Source organism: Crinia signifera, chromosome 1 (assembly GCF_055691185.1).
Source record: "Crinia signifera chromosome 1, ASM5569118v1, whole genome shotgun sequence".
Classification (NCBI taxonomy): domain Eukaryota; kingdom Metazoa; phylum Chordata; class Amphibia; order Anura; family Myobatrachidae; genus Crinia; species Crinia signifera.
In genome coordinates this window covers 372,187,763-372,190,129 of record NC_139217.1, presented here as the reverse complement: position 1 = coordinate 372,190,129, position 2,367 = coordinate 372,187,763, and positions in this window count along the sequence as shown.

The window sequence follows — 2,367 nt, the reverse complement described above, 5'->3', positions numbered from 1 at the left end:
CACCCACAGCACAATAAGCAAAGCAGCAAGTGCTATAGGCATTGGGTGATCGGTGGAGCTGGAGGGCGGTGCACAGCGGAGAAAGGCCAGCCCTCCTGGCAGGCTGCCTTCTCCTTACGCTGGGTCTGTTCAAGTCTGCTGCGGTCATGTAAAGTAAGGTGGACGGGAGTCGGGAGGAGGCGGAAAGTTAGGCAGGGATTTGTTAGACATGTCTGACATGCCGCTGTCATGGTTGTCAGTGCGCCGGGCCCGGGCGGGTGCCGGTGCCAGGCACCCACACAGACCCCGCTGCCACTTGCTCCCCCAAGCGGCAGCGGGGGCTGCCTTACACAAGCTACTCCACTGCTTAAAAAGGTTGCAATACCATAAGGCAGGAACTCCCAACCTCAGTCCTCAAGACACACTAAAGCTGGGTACACATCTAAAGATTTATCTGTCCAATCTATCTTGTGAGAACAAGAAAAGCTGATAATGTATGGGAGCAATTGACAGTCAACAATTTGCTCCCAAACACTGGAAAAAAGACCATGATCATACGGAAAAATTGTTAAATCTATTTTATTCCAAACATTTTGTATTGTTTTCCAACATTTGAGAGCAAATGATTGATTGTCATTTTTTCCCAGACTTTACCAGATTTTTGTTCTCACCAGATAGATTGGACAGGTGTGTATCCAGTAACAGTGCAGATTTTAGGGTACTTGTTTCCTAGCACGGCTCCCAGATTTTCTACGTACGGCACCATAGGGAAATCGCATTGCATCGATTGTTTCATGTATTTTTTCTTCTTCTCAGTTTACACCACATCGCATGCGATTTTATAGGGTGTGCGATGCCATGACATTAGGTATACAAAAATATGATTGTATGTCCCAAAAATAGATTTAACGCGCACCCCCCCACACTATCCACGCCACCCCAAAGTGTGGCGAGCGGCGGCGGAGCGCGTCCTCCGACTTTTTCATTACCCCACTATCCATGTGGATAGCCCCCTATCCTCCCCGAGTGACGACCGGGTAGATTGGCAACGGGCCTAAAGGTGCCCATACACGTTACAATTATTGTATACAATATCGCATCTCGGTTTTGCGATGAGATCAGATCTATGGGCTGCACATACTTTTTGTACTAGATCTCATCTCATTGCAAAACCGAGATGCGATGAGATGTGATATTGTATACAATAATTGTAACGTGTATGGGCACCTTTAAGACTAGTTTTGTATATTTGAAGTCAGAGAAAAACAAATGGGAAAGTTCATAATTATATAATCAGCTGCAAGCTCTACAACACATCTTGCAGGTTCATATAGCTACTCTCCTCCTTGGGAGAGTGGAGCTTGCTAGAATGGCTACCAGCAAGTAAAAGCAATTTTTACAGGGACACTGATCTATTTTAAACTTGCTGGATATGGAGAGAGGTAGCTGTGAAGACAGAGAATTGAGGTAGGAGCAGATAGGGACTGGGGGTGGGAGTGGAGAGTTTGTGGGCTTAAAACCATCACAGTTCAAAGAAAGTACATTGCAGAAGCTGTCATATTGATGGGCTTTAAACTAGTACTACATAAAACCATTACAAGATACATAACTGTATGAAAACTTTACACTGCATAATACTTCACTATGCGGGAGATATATCAAGCATCATAAAGAACAGAGAAGTTGCCCAAAGTAACCAATAAGCTTCTAGCTAGCATTGATAAATGATATCGCATAAAATGATATGCAGAAGCTCATTGGTTACTTTGGGCAACTGTGTACTCTTTAGGAAGCTTTATACATACCACCCTCATAGTGCTATATGGATGTAGCATTGTGCACTATTCATTACCTCATTGTACTACATCCAGGGCCATCTTAACAGTATAATGGGCTCCTGGGTAGGTAGGGGCCCCTACCTACACAAACTCACCTCGCTCCTCACTGATAATGTTGGGCATAATGACATCACACCCAACATTCCGTTTGACCACTGCAGGGGGAAGGGAGGAGGAGGTGCGGTAACGTGATTGCTGTAAGCAACATTTTGTCATTTTTTTTTATTTGCCCTGCCTTAGGCTGCTCTGGGGCCTACATGCAGCAGCCCAACCAGCCCAATGGAAAAGATGGCCCTGACTACATCACCTGGCATACACTTAAAAGAACACCATACAATACAGAGTGCATTCGTATAACTCCCATACAATAAAGAGAACATCAAAGTAACTCAGGGTTGCTGACCCTCCCGGAATAACCGGGAGTCTCCCGAAAATCGGGTCCCCCTCCTGGTAACCCTCCCGGAATCCGCCGGATCTCTCAGTGAAAAAATGCGTATCTTTTAGACGGATCCTTGCCTCGCTTATAAAAAAAAAAAAAAACCCGGGGAAT